Source organism: Coturnix japonica, chromosome 5 (genome assembly GCF_001577835.2).
Source record: "Coturnix japonica isolate 7356 chromosome 5, Coturnix japonica 2.1, whole genome shotgun sequence".
Classification (NCBI taxonomy): domain Eukaryota; kingdom Metazoa; phylum Chordata; class Aves; order Galliformes; family Phasianidae; genus Coturnix; species Coturnix japonica.
Window position 1 is genome coordinate 10,671,852 of NC_029520.1, and position 13,212 is coordinate 10,685,063.

Consider the following 13,212-nt stretch of genomic DNA (forward strand, 5'->3'; position numbering starts at 1 on the left):
ACTGACACACACCCAGGGAGGACCTGGATTTGCAGAGCTCATAAAACCAATGTGTAGAAATGGTTAAATGTCTCACCTTCCTGTTAGGTCCTCAGTGTTGCATTACAGGACTTTCTTTTTTTTTTCTTTCTTTCTATGGTAGTGCATTGCCACCCAATGCCCTTTTGACATCTCTGGCAAACCTCCACAGCAAAGACCCAGGCTGGTGATAGAAGGAAGTGGTATTTTCCAGGACAACCACAAAAGAAAGACAAGGGAACAAATGGATGAAACTAGAAGAACTCTTAAGATGAAAGAAGAGATGGGGTCGTTTCTAGATGACTGTAGCAGAATTTAACTGAGGTTACTGATCTGTGACAACCTTGAAATTCTATAGACACCGTGTTTTTTCCCCACAGCCTGCCAAGACCTTGCTGACACATCCAGCACAAAAAAAGAATCAGCATACACTATATCCTCAAAGGTTTCTGGATAATTGTCCTCTAGCATATTTAATGCTTTAGTGTGCACAAGCAGAGGGTTCCATCATTTTCTATCTAATGTGAAGCAAGTTAGTCCTTCCATCTGCCATTTGGTTCTCAGACTGAACTTACTCATTCCACCTTTTTTTCGTGTGCCTTCAGACAAAGTGAACTTTTCTAAGTGTGCTGTCCATGTTACCTTCAGATCTCCATTTAAGGCTCTCTGTTTACTGAAGGAAAATCCCAACTGGGTCCTCAGTTGTTTTCATGTTCTCCATCAATAAAACCAAGGGAATGATAAGCATCTTGATCCTGATACAGTGCTCTTTTCCTCATTACAGCCAGTTGGTATGTATGTATGCAGCTTTAAAAGGTACACCCTTGTTAGCATAAGGGACTGTTTTCTGGGCACTGGTGTCTAAGCTAAGAATATTTCCAGTTTCAGGCAACACAGCCTCCATTATATTTTAGATACTACATCACCTGTGTCCATAGCTGGTGGCTCATTGCCTGCCTGTCTCTGCTATCACTACCCTTACTAAAGCCCTGGGGCAGACCATATTGGCAGTGGGGCAGCTGCCCACCCCAAGCACACATGATGGGCTGTTCTACGGCATTTGTCCCTCCAAGCCTTTGTTCAGCCTTGTTTTGGCAGAGCGTGCAGCTCTGCATACCATTTTTTTTTTTGCTGGACTCTGGCTTTGAACTCCACATTGCCTTTCAACTTCAATTCTCTTGACAAATGGCTGCATTGAATCCATGCCTGCCCGTAGCCCCTCTTTATTTCTTTTTCTCTTGGATTTTAACCACTCTTGGGCTGCAACCAGGGGCTTCAACAGGCATCTTCAAAGCAACCTGTTTCGGTCTTCAGCTTGAGATCAGTTGTAAGTTATTTTGTGGCCAGCCTTCTTTGTGCAATCTCTGCATTAGAGCATATTACTTATATGTTTCTTCTTTGTGGGTAGAGAAAAAGGCATTCCTCTGATTTCTGGCCTGTGGTATCAGAGCTAGCTTTTCTCCCTGCCAAGTAGATCAAGCAGTTCAGGACTAACAGCTGTCAGACATAAGGCTGCCTGTCTGACTCGTCCTACAGATATCCTATAGCTTTCTAGGTAGAGCATAGAGTACTATAAAAGCTTATCATATTTTTAGTACTTCACTCCTGGTAAAATATCCAACCGCTTTGTTCAGCCACCAACTGTCTTTTTTTTTTTTCCTTGTGTGCAGCAGCCATGTAATACTTGCATAGGCTTCAGAGAAACCTGTCTCAGATGCACCTGCTTTCCACAGCTGTCCTTGATTGGGGGGGAGATCCTCCTTTGAAAACATAGTTAAAGGGGCACAACCCATCTGGACCTCATTAGCTTGGTAGGAGGGGCTGGCACCTGGTGTTAATACAAGGAGAAAGAAGCAAGGAGAGTGGTTTTCTGCAGAACCTTCTAGGAAGGAAGGAGGTAGGAATGGTGGTGGAGAAAGATGTTTTTCAGGAAAAGGCTGAGGGATGGTGCTAAGGCAGAGGTGCTTTTCTGAAAGCAATTATGAATCAGGGCTGAGTCAGTCTGTAGTTAGAAATGTTAGTATGCTGGCTTCCTAAAATATGTGGTATAGACAGATGTGGAAAGGATGAGGCCTTTACAAAGGCGTGCTTGTTTTTGTTGGTTAGATGAGAGAAGGTACACAGAGAGGCTGGAAGGTGTTGAGGGATAACTGGGGGCTCTTTTATGTGTTGCTTATGAGTCCGGGCTTCTGGCTGAGACATGAAGGGAAGTTTGTAGGCAAAGTTCTTCAGGAGAGCTCTGTAGGGAGAGGTGAGGTGGCTGATGGTACAAGAGGTTGCAGACAAATCTGAGGAATAATAGATGTGAGACCATAAGGGTATGTATTGTAATGTTAAGTTCTAAATAATACAGGGATGCTGCAGAGGCATATAAGCATGCATAACTAAGGAACCACAATGCTGAAAGTGGTTTCTTATGTATCTCAGTGGCCCTCAAACCCTCTGATTCCCTGTGCTTGGAGGTGAATTGGGCAGATGGGCAGGAGGGTACAGAGAACTGCAATAATTCTATGAGTCTTGGAAAGCAAGTGGCCTAGGAGAAAGGAAATTCCTGAGCCTCTGGAGGAATATGAAATTGCTGATTCCCCTTTGTAAGCCTGACTCAAATCCTCTTGAATTACTTGTAGGTTAAAGCTTGATGTACCAAAGGCAAAGAAAGAAAGGGGAACAGACCAAAATCAATGCAGTAGCACACTGCAAATGGGTTCACTGTGGGACTGCAGTTGACTTAATAGTATGTAACAGCCCACAGTGTGCAAGTGACTCATTGCTTTTGCTGTATCTGTTCAAGCTCACCGTGTTAAGAGATTTACTACCAAGAAACTATAATAAATGCGTGTTCTTCAAAATGTACCTGATACTTGTGGGAGAAGCATGGCCTAGCTTGTGCTCTGCATTGCTATAGTGGGGTGTGCGGGCAGATCAGTATCCTTCAAGCCAGCCAAAATCCTCACCAAGCCAAAAGTGACTTGAAGTATCTCCCCTAGTTCTTCCAAAGGGGAGCTCAGGGGGTAATTTTGGGCCACCGGGGTAGGGTGGGTTTCCATCTCCTGTGTGGGAGGAGGTGAGAGGTGCAGTGTTTGTTGATCCTACGCACCAGGGAATAAACCATAGAACTGTCTAATGCCAAAGATACCCTCATTCCTCACATGTGTGAACTACTATCAGTATCCATCCTCTTAACTTACAGGGCTGCATTACATGTTCTTGTTGGCTTTTCATTCAGTAAAGATAAATTCAAGCAGACTGCTGCAAATTAACATCTAAATTCCCACCCTTCCACTCTGCCATTCACTTGTGTTTCTTGGATGTATAGCAGCAGAGCTAATTCATTAGTGTCGTTATAAAAATAATTACACTGCTGACATTAGTGCAAAGAGTGCAGGTCTTGTTGAAGGCCCATGGTGCAGGGTTATAACAGACATGCACGGAGGTAGAACAGCTCTTGGCTGTGGGAGCAAAGTTCCTAAAATCACTCTCATCTGGAGCATTCTATTTTTGCAACTCAGCCCAGACTCAGCTCTTTCAGCTTGCCTTTTTCCAGTGAACTCTTTGGATATTCAGCTGAATTAAATTGTCACAGCTGACTCCAGGTTCTTCATTTTCACTAATTACCAAAATTGGCAATTTCCCTCTGACATCAGCACAGGCTTTGCCCAAAGAGTGACTAAATGACACCCTCAGGATTCAGTCCTTCTTAGATTTTTTTAGGAGATTATTATTATTTTTTTTTAATTCCTTTTCCTTTGGTGAGGGTGTGGAAGACTGCTTGATAGAAAACTTTCTGACTCAGCTCTCTTTGGTTACTTTTTTTTCCACACTAGGTAACAGATGCTCATTGTGACGTGAACGTAATTTCAGTACCTGCAGAGGAGAAATGACGACCGGAGCCACTCAAGCTTAAAGGTTAGTTTATTTCAAATGATTTTGACGTCAATAGGCAGCGATATATATATAGCAAAATATTTTTCCTCCTTACCACAGGGCCTTTAAAAGGATATCTTTGTTGTGTTAGTTGCCATAGCAGTGACTAGCATGGTTATATATATGTGTGTATATGTATGAGGAGGGATTCCCCAACCCCAGGGCTGATTGTATTGGCTTCTGTGAGCTTCTGTGGTTGTATTTCCTTTTCCTTCCCTTGCTTCACGTGCTCCAAGCTCTGAGGCAGCTTGTGAAGCGTTTCTCAGTTGGGAAATTAGTATTTTTGGTCAAGCACCCTGAAGTCTGAGCTTTGCTGTGTTTTGCTGGGCTCCTATTCAGATGGTATCTCAGAAAGCAGGTTGCAGAGTTCTACGCTGGTGTTGGGGTAGTTTGTGAGCAGGGCAGATGATGGAGATTTATGAGATAATGTGGCTCAGAAGTGAATTAGGAGGCCATTGGTAAATATGTTGTTTATTATTTAGACTGCTCTGCGTGTGCCCAGATAGCACTGTGACACATTTAGCTGATCCTCACCTCAGAATAGATTTTATCTCTGTGCTCGTGTTTCAGAAATGTCCCTCCTTTTCAGCAATGTTCTATCACACACCAGAGATCTTCCTGCTGGTGGTTTCTCTCATCTTCCTTCCCTGCCTTTTTCCCCTTGCAGTCTTCCCTGAGCTCTGTGCCCTGCTAACAGAGGGGCTTTGATCCAAAGCTGAAATGGCCCCTGAATGCAGGAGCCAAACATCCATAAAAGATTTCTTGATCTTCTTTTGACCAAGTTGTCATTTAAATCTGAGCCCTCTTCTATCCTGGAGTTGTACTGTATATTCACTGGCCCCTGCATGCTAAATGAGTGCATTAAGCACTATGGCTACATCTGTGATGTGCTTTTCAGTGTCTGTGGCAGTCTCTCCTTTTCCTATACTGTGATCAGACAGCAGCAAAATATGAGCTAGTAATGGTTGAAGAGGAGAGACTGCTTTCCTTTACTCTCTGAACATTGTTTGCCTCATAAGTGTCACCAAACCTCAGGATGGTCCTGGATGTGGTGGGGATGTGGGCTTCCTCCTCGCTGTTTTCAGTAAGGGGGAGTGGAAAAGGTTACTGCTATCTCAGAATAAATGGGAGAATCTCTCCAAACTGCATGCAAATCTTGTGTCAAAAAGAGCAGAAAGCACTGAGTGAACACCTGAACCAGACTGAAGTTATTTTTGTTTAAACTCCTGCTTTTCTATGATATATTTTTCTCAGTGGTTTTTTGTGTGGTTTTTTTTTTAAATGCTGAGATTTTTCATTTTATCTATGTCTCTGCATCAGTGCAGCCAGCTGAAATCCAGCTTCCTCTCTTTTTGCCTGTTTGTTACCAACAAGTAAGATGCTAGATTGAGGACTTGGCTGGCTATTGTGTTGATGACAAATGAAAGAGAAGCAAACACAGCTTGCTTGTCTGCAGCTACAGTGGTTCAGCAGGGCTGGCAGTAGTAAAGACATGTTATTTGTTGATAAAACACACGACACCAAGCTTTGAGAAGAAGCTGAGATAGACACTATCTCAGTGTGATCATCTGCCTGTCGTGCCTGCATGAAATCTCAGCTTATTGTGCTGACTTAACCTGCAGGAGTTGAAATTGAGCAGTTTCAGGTGGGTTAGATCAAGACAGACACTGTGAGCACATGTTGTTACTTTCTCCTCGCTACTTGTCATGCCCCTTGTAGAGGTGATGTGTATATGCATATGTGCTCATGCTTTGGCTGCCTGGCATGTATGTGTCCATGTTTTAGCCTTTATATATGTAATATATATGTGTGTATCTATGTAAACCATAGGAGAGCCTTATAAAAGAGTGAGGGCAACATGTCCCAGTGAATGTGGCAGCCAGCTGGTGTTCAGTTTTAGTCCTGCTGTGCCAGTTCCTTGTGAACTTATCTCACCAGTGTTATATCACTTCTTTCCCTCTGTGTAACTCCTGATGCTGCAGGCTCTTTTTGCTTCATGTGTCTGCCTTTGCATTGACTATCCCTGGTAATCTGTGCTGCACCATATTGCAACCTCTTCAGGGCTGGATGCTGAGGGTTTTTATTCTGGGTGATGGGGGTAGATTGTTCCTTGTAGCACACATATGTTCCAGGTAGGGGTAGCAGAGGTTGATGTTATGTCCCAGCTGTGTGAATGGTGAAGTGATCCCAGGGGTTATTGGATGGGAATGAGAGTAACAGTGACAAATGTGAGGATGTCCTCAAGTGTGTTGTGAGCATGGGACCCAGCGAGAAGGCTCTGAGGAAACTTCCATGGAGAAAACGTTTTAATTCACATCTCTGCCCCACTGTTTGTGCAAACAAAAGGAGCTGTTCCAACAAAGCTCTGTGGGAAGGGGCGCTGGAAAGCAACACGTATCAAATTCTTGTAATTACGGTGGTAGTTAGAATAGTAAGAGGCAGACTTTGGACCATAAAGCTGGCAGCCTAAATAGCCAAGAGGCGCGGGGCAGTGAGGAACGGGGAGCTGTGGAGGCGAGACGTGACTTTCCTAGGTTACACAGTGGGGTAGCAGGGTAGCCAAGAACAGTGGCCCGATTCCCTAGCCACTATCGTTGCAACACAACCACACTCCCCTCAATAATAAGAGCCATGCTGAACCTTTGACAAGAGCCAGCTTGGCTCTGCTTTGAGTGGTCACCATTTTTGAGGGTTTTTTTGGGGGGAAAAATACCAGTTGAACAGTAAATAAACCCATTCTTTTCTAGTTTTACACAGCAGCAGAGGTACTAGAAGTGTTAATGTTGGAAACCAAAAGCATTTTTGGCTCTTTTCATTGCCCTGAAACTCTCAGGAGGCAAAATATCTCAGCTGTTATCTCTCAGGGTAAATGCCTCTTCTGAAGCTATCACCTCTATTTTTGAAGTATCTTGTGTGTTGGGTGCTCCTCTAAGACTTTTTGAGGTTTTCTTACTTGAGGCAGCATGAGTAGGGATGTAGGACTGTGGCAAACCTGGCTCCTTAGCAATGTGAAAGATTGCTTTGATAAGTCAAAGCCCTGCAGTAAGTAGTCTTCATCTCATCAATTCATGCGTTTGGGTTTAACGAAATGATTTCTTATTTGCACACAAGTGGTCTTTCCCTTAAAAATATAGCCACCGACCTTCAAGGACTTTTTGTATGACAGTAAATAAATTGGTGTAGAGTTTATGAACATTAGGGATACTGGTTCAGGCTCAAAACAGCAGAGCCCAGTTAATTTCAAGAGCTGGATCTCCGCAAAATGTTCGCAGCAAAGCCCCAAACTAGGTGCAATAAACCTAGCGCCAGCCAAGTTTGTAAACCTGGGCTGAATTGCAGGAAAGCTCTGGGCCAGGTTTTGTAGAAGCCCTGGGCCAGGTTTCCAGTTAGCTTAAAGCCACTTTATAAAACAAATAAATGAAGAAGAAGAAAAAAAAAAAAAAAGATTCCTGATCAGATTTTGATTGTCCCAAGGGCTGTTCTTCAAGGGCTTTCTACCAGACAGGATTGGAGCACAATGTTGCCAAATTCCAGACCTACTGAGGGCTGAGTGGTGGCTGTGACCAGAGGCAAGTCTTGGTCATGTCTGCCCCCAATCCACGTAGGACCGATGCCCCAGGAACGTGCTCACAGCCTGGGCAGACAGCTTCCCCTATAGATTGAGGTGGTTTCATTTTCATCAAGTTTCAGCACTTGGCCTTTTGGGCTGGATTTCATGCCAGGTTTTCCAATCCAAGAGGCCCGCAGGGCTTGTGGACATGCAAAACCACCAATGTAACGAAAATTGGTTTAAAATTGATTTAGTTTGGGGAAAAAAAAAAAAAAAAAAAAGCCAAGCCACCATGTGGAAACATTTAGAAGAGTCAGTTACCAAGTTTAGCTAAATGGAAGTAAACGCATTTAAATATGTTCATACAGTGCATTGGAGAAAATAAATCTATCTACCATGAATTTTAATTAAACCAACAAAGTACTGGTTTAATAACCAGCAGTGAGTGAAATTTGCCAATGAACTGATATCCCTGTTTGACTCCCAGAAATGCAGTTTCCCAGTCACCTTTGTGAACTTTCCTGGACACTTAATTTTTCTTTAGGGCATTGATGTTTAGGTCCAGAGCCTTGAAGGCTCATATTATTATGACTAAACACTGATGATTTTTAGAAGATCTGATCACTTTGAGGATCTTGGCTTGTACACTTCATTCCTGTTAGCCTGAGGGGAGGATTCTACTCTTCTTGGTCGGCTGAATGATTTTGGCTGAGCTGTGGGTTCCTAAATGTCTTAATTACGGGAACAATTAATAGGTTTTTTTTTTGGGAATCAAGTCTGTAGAGTGTTGTAGCTGAAATCCCAAAGACTCTGGTTCCCCCACAGTAAAGTTAGCATGCAAGGTGAAAGGGATGAAATAAGACCTGTTTAAGTCAAAGCAGCCCATTGAGCTGAGCAGAGCCCTTCATTTGGCTTCCTTCTGTGCAGCCTGGGTAATTGCCAGTTGAACAAATGGTGGGTCCTTGCACTAGGTTAGGTCAAGTGCGCTAGCCCATTCACAAGGTCCCAAGTAGAGCCATCCTGGCAGCAGCGTGGAAACTTGCTGAGTTCCCATTACAGAAGCCAGCAGTATCAACGGTCTTCGTTCTGCAGTATGTTTTGTTTTGTTTTTGTTTTAATCTGTTGGTTTTTTAAAAAATTTTGTTGTGTTTGGGGTTGTTTTCGTCCATTGGCATGGTGTGTGAAGTGCAGGGTGCCTCTGCTCCCCGTCACACCCGCCTGTGTGCGCGGCTACACCCATAAACACAGCGACCTCAGAAGTGACGTGATCAAAAGGTTTCAGATGGGCTCTGTGTGTTATGAAATGATTTGAGGCTCAAAGCCCAAAGGGGGAACTCCATCATGAATTCTCCATGTATAACTACTTTGGGAAAAGGGATTAAAGCAGGACAGAGACTCTCTCTTTTTCTCCTCCTCCTCCATGGCCCCTTTCAGAAAATTAGGGGGCCCCTTTCCAAGGAGAAACTGTTGAAAATTGCGCACTGCTTTCCCTTCCCCTTCCTCCTGAACATAGCCAGAACAGCAATATACATTTCTGAGGTTTGGCAGCAGCATCTGAAAGCATGTTTTTTGCCAGAGAAGGACTGCCTGATGGGGCCGAAGTGCATGTGGGTTGGGGGATGTGTTGGGAAGCCACAGCATGGCACCTGTACCCTCTCCTTCTGCCACTACTATTGAGGATGTTATTTCCACTGTTTTCCCCAAGGGTGCCTGATTATCTGTTTTATCTTCGTTCTCTGGGCTGTATCATCGGCCGCTGGAACGAGACCCGTCGACTGAGAGTTGTGCCTGAACTTTGGTTTCATAACAACAGCAGAGACAGTTGTTCTTGCGACAGACCTCTCTTGGACTGAACAAAAACATGTACGGCCCATGTGCAGTCCATACAGCTGAGAAATTCAGTGTTAGTTCGGCTAGTCCGGAGCTAGCAATGATCTTGGTTTATTTTATATTTTTCCCCACTGTAACGTTGCTGCCTTCCTCCTTCCAGCCCCGTTTCTGTCCACCTCCCATATTATGTGGCCCCAGCACCAACTGCTTGCTAACGAAAGGGATGCTGTGGTTCTTGTTGCAGCAATGTCTAAGCTTCTATCTCATCCTCTAGCATTAATACAGGTTTTTAGCTTAACATGGAATCCAGTGATGTCATATCTTATGACACAGAGGAAAAACTTTCCATTTTGTTTCAGAATTTTCATGGAAAGAATTGAAAAGTTTGGGAGGGGGGAGAGTGGGGGGTAAAAGCTTTGCTCAATGAACGCTAAAAACAGTATTTTCATAGTTATGAAAGTGAAGAGTTTTTCCTGCATTCCCTGTTCTGCTCCTTTCTTTCCTTTGAAAGGAAATGGGAGAGCAGAAGCAATAAAGAGGTATTTCTTCCTTCAGTAGGGTTACAAAATGTCAACCCACTAATGGGGCTTTGTCTTGAGTATTTTGTTAGAGTTAGAAACAACAGGGATATTTTATTAGAAAGAAACCTTTACTAAAGGAAAATACAGGCTAGTTCCTATTATTGACTGTCAATTTATGTGCAAAAACCTGTCTTTTCAGTCTGTGTTTGAGCATTGCCTAGCGCATGGAGGCTACATATATGCCTTATGCCTCTGAGCACTGCAGCAATGTGAGCAATGTGCTTTGGTGTTTGCTTATGAATATTTCCTTATTGTCCATCACCATTATGAAAGGTAAATAGGTGCTGTTAACTTGTCACCCTCTTCAACCTGGGATGTAAAGAGGCATTCCTGCACCAGTGATCTGTTGCCCTGTGGTTAAACACTTCTGAAGTTTCTCCTTCAGCCCAAGGCTGTAGGGTAGGATGGAGTTATTTCCACTGTCCCTGAAGTTCAAGCCCCCATCAGAGGAGCTGCAGCATTCAGCGTGGGAGAGGAGAGAGGGGCTGCTGTTGTTCATGTTTGTGCGTGGCTGGGTTCCACTTTGGCAGGCAGGAGAGGCTGCAGTCTGAAAGCTGTGGGCTGATAAGTGGCTTTTGAGAGATAAGATATGAAAGACTGTAATTCTGGATGAGAGTGTTGAGTAGTTTATATGTGTAAGTCCAGATGTTCAGTAAAAGGAGCTGTTCCAGCCCTTCAGCTGTGTACGCCTGCTTGCACGTGTATGGTCTGTTGTGCTCATGGCCCTGGGCAAATGACGGTCCAGGGAAGCAGTGAGCAGGCACTGGGACTCAGGGGAGATGTGGGGTTAATATTCAGCTGTGTAGTCTCTTGGTTTCTCCTCTGACTCCCACCTCAGGAATGAGCAAGGCAGAAAATGCCTCTCTGCTTGCATCTGATGGATCTAAGGTGAAAGCAGTCACAGAAGGATAAAAAGAGGGATTGTCGCCATTTCTAGTGTCAGCTCTGGGACCATAGTTTGTCTTGAGATTTGAGGATACAGTTTGCTTATCAACAAAGCTATGCAAGTACACCTAGTCCAGAAAATGCTTTTCTTGTGAAGAGCAGGCTTCTGTCCAGAACAGCTGCAGCAGTTAACTGCTCTTCAATGTGAATCATAGCAGAACGAGGGCTGTATTTACCTAGGAGCACATCTTATCTGCAGCCTGAGTCTCAAACATGCAGTTACAGGGGTGAGTGCTGCTTAAGGAAGAGTCAGGCTGAGGGCTGGGTTCCCAGCGTCTGTCAATTGAGGGCAGCTTCCCTAAAACTGATGTAGCTTTATTAATTTAAATAGGGTAGAAATTCAGCCCTAGATACTCACTTTGCAAGCAAGTGAACTGTCCATGTCCAGAATTTTTCCAAGCATGCACATAATTTTTTATCATCAGCAAGACCACTGCAGACAGGCAAACAGATATAAGTTGCATTTTTCTCTGGGTTCTGAGTTTCAGGGTAGATAAGTTGGCTCATCAAACGTGAACTTGCTTAGTTGATGTTTGAATAGAAACAGGTGAGCGTGTGTATTTAATGGAGCAATTTCAAAACCAACTTTCCATGATTTATGTCTTTGCTTGAAGAGAACTGTGTGTGAAGCCCTCTGCTATTTTGATCATAAAGCATCAGCAGGTTTCTCAAGTGTTCCCACAGGGGCATGTATCATGGGCCTGAGGGATTTAAATGAGGTGATGAGGACCCCTCTGCAGTGTGGGACCTTTCAGAGCCTCATATGCTATCTGCACTTCTGCCTTCCTCATCCTCAAGGATGGTGACTCTGGCAGAGGGCTGTGGCAGGCAGTGGTGGCAGCCTAAAGTTCAAACCAGTGCAGTGGGTGTGTTAGAGCTGTATGCGTTCAGGCTAATATTTGCTAATGGGAAAGCCCAATTGAGATCTAGAAAATGGCGTGGTGGGCATCTGCTATCACAGGACAGCTCACAGGCTGAAAGGATGGAAAATATTCACAAGGTGGGAGAAATACTAATGTACAGGTGAAGGGTTCTTCAGGCATAAACACATATGGCTTAATGGGCAGTGAGTTTCTCACTGACCTTCTAATTGTGATCAGTTGAACTTCTGAGTAGCACAAGAAGTGCTTATGCACAGAAGTGACGTGGTGAGTGGTAGTGTGACCCGCTCAATTTGCTCTGTAGGCATGATATAGGTATGCTACCTACCTTGCCAAATCCTCCTATCCCACTGCAGGCTTTCAAATGTCACCAGCAGGTCCTTCTGGACACAGTTTTGGAGGATCATGATCACAGTGCTCTTCTGTTCCACATTACAGCCTGGAATCCGCCTCTGTTGTCATTAGCACACATTCTTAGTTCTGATTCACAGTGGCATCTCTCTCTGCTTCTTATTCATTACCCAAGCATCTTGGCTAGCAGGGGCCTGTTAGTGGCTTTGGCCATTTGGAACAAACGATGGAATTTTATGGTAAACCCAGAGACACTTTATGGAGGTGTAATATCTTGGTTTTGGTTTCCATCACATTTTTATAGCACAGAGGCCAAAAACACATCAAAGAAGCAAGTTTGGCAGAGAACACCAACCCCAAATTCATTACACTCCAATTAGGCTGTTAAGAGGAGATAAAAGAAGCAGCAAAACTGCATGTCCTCCTCAACTGCTGTTTGCTGAGGTTCCTTCTCTCTTTTGTGGTGTGCGTCCCCAGGCATCTTAGTCCACCAGCAGCAGCGGTGTTGTGTGCCTTGGGACAGCCAAGGCATCCTTCTCATTAAAGTTATATTGGATCAAAGGTCTTTGTCCAGTCCACTTGAAAGAACAAAGCATTGGGGGTTTTTTTTGTTTGTGTATCTCCCTTTGTTACTGACCACTTGTTCACCATTTCACTTTATTGTTCTCTTCTGGTTTGTAACAGACCGAACTTGGAAATAGGTTGCTTGGATGTAGGTTCGTTTCTGTCAAGTGTGAAGGCTATAGCACATCAGGGAGGTGAGGAAATGGGTCTGGCCTCAACCTTGCCCTTTGCTTGGATGTCTCTGTAGCTTTGGGATCGTCCCTGTGGAAACAGGAAGGAAGCAACAGTTGCAAAGCAATAGGTATCAAGAAAGAAAATTTGCAGCTTAGTTGTAATTTGAGTATTTGAGGGGTAAAATGCTGCTTTTCAGTGACTTTTTCTCAATGGCTTGGTAAAATGGCAAATATCTTGGATTTTGTGCTGTTGCTTCCTGTGTTGCTGAGCGCAGAAGCTAACAGGAGCAATTGGGGACCTGCTTGGTAATAACTTCCATAGTGAAAACGGCTGTGGTATTTAGCTACTGGCAGAAGAAGTTATAACTTAATCTTTCCTATATTTACCAACATTT

The 13,212-nt window shown here is 44.0% G+C and overlaps 1 long non-coding RNA gene across 9 annotated transcripts in view; it reads left to right on the forward strand.

The window, feature by feature from the left end:
• LOC107314540 overlaps window positions 1-13,212 on the forward strand; it is a 188,819-nt gene that overhangs the window by 86,750 nt on the left and 88,857 nt on the right. For all 9 annotated transcript variants that reach the window (XR_004307354.1, XR_004307352.1, XR_004307348.1 and 6 more), the window contains one exon: window positions 3,843-3,924. This is a non-coding gene — a long non-coding RNA (uncharacterized LOC107314540). The remainder of the gene's footprint in view (window positions 1-3,842; window positions 3,925-13,212) is intronic.